Consider the following 1442-nt stretch of genomic DNA (forward strand, 5'->3'; position numbering starts at 1 on the left):
TTGTTAATATTTATAAACAGAAGGAAAACACTTAAGAGAAAAATATCAACACAATCTAGAAATGCTATAGCCACAAAATACTCGTTTATATACAAATTAATTGTTCAAACTATGTTTTGATAAGAATAACACCCTTGATACCCGAGAACTTTTGATTATTTTAAGATCAGATTACATTAATTTTTCACCTGAATTTTGAACAATATTGTGCAGGTGTATATAGGAGTAACAGTTTGCACCGATCACCTCGAGACTAAATCAGATTGTATTGTTATTTTGTCTATTGTTAAATCCATTACCTGCTCTGATGGTTACTGGTACAGTAATCAAACCTGATGAGAAGACTGATAAAATAACAAAACTGACCACTGTAAAGTAAGTGGTCAGTGAGAACATTAAACACTTTATAAAAATAAAGTACTTCATTGGGAAAACATTAGAATAGTAATATCATCGCGGTTAGGGTTTAAAAAGTCAATTAGAACATTTGTTACCAATGTAGCGGTATTCTATATTAAATCTTTTTAAATGGACACGAACACATAGATCTGGCCTTTTAGAAATGTTACCACTTCGGTTTTTTTTTGTTTTTTTGTTTATGTTTATTTCAAATATTTAAACATGTTGTTGCATTGCGTGGTTTACAGTGTTAATAAAATTATGGCATTTTGTTGCATTGGTTTAAAGTGTTCAGATATTTTTGTCTTTGATGAAAAAAAGGAGCTAATGAAAAAAAAAAAACACTTCGTGAAATTTTGTTCTTCCTTGAGCTTTATTCATTTAAATTTTTTTAACGCAAGAATTTATTCCAAACGTAGACAAAATGGGGAATCAATGCCTTCTTTCTGTAAATTAATCATCTCCATTTCCAATTCAGTTTAAACATATTTATGTATAGTTTATTGGGAAACAAGTTATTACAACTTATATTAACCCTTTTCATAGATTTCCTTAGCCGTATTTGGCACAACTTTTTTGGAATTTTGGATCCTCAATGCTCTTCAACTTTGTAATTATTTGGCTTTATAAATATTTTGATATGAGCGTCACTGATGAGTCTTATGTAGACGAAACGCGTGTCTGGCGTACTAAATTATAATCCTGGTACCTTTGATAACTATTTTCCACTTTGCGGGTGCGAGTGCTGCCTTGTAGCAGCATTAGCCTGCTCTATTTTGAAATCTACAAGGGTGTCTTTTACGCCCACTTCCGACGGAGTAGCATCGTTTCTCAAGACCATACTCACAAATGGTGTTAAGGAAGAGCCAAAAATTAAGTCTGAAATTTTCTCCCCGGAACAGGGATCGAACCAGGACCTTTGGTGATTGCAGTCTGATGCGCTTTGTTTTGTTTCTCTTGATGCGCTAACCGCTACACCACGACTCGCCATTTCCAGTATTAAACGCATTAATTGGTGTCATTAAAACGTAATATAGATCCGG

Source organism: Mytilus edulis, chromosome 6 (genome assembly GCF_963676685.1).
Source record: "Mytilus edulis chromosome 6, xbMytEdul2.2, whole genome shotgun sequence".
In the NCBI taxonomy this organism is placed as follows: Eukaryota; Metazoa; Mollusca; class Bivalvia; order Mytilida; family Mytilidae; genus Mytilus; species Mytilus edulis.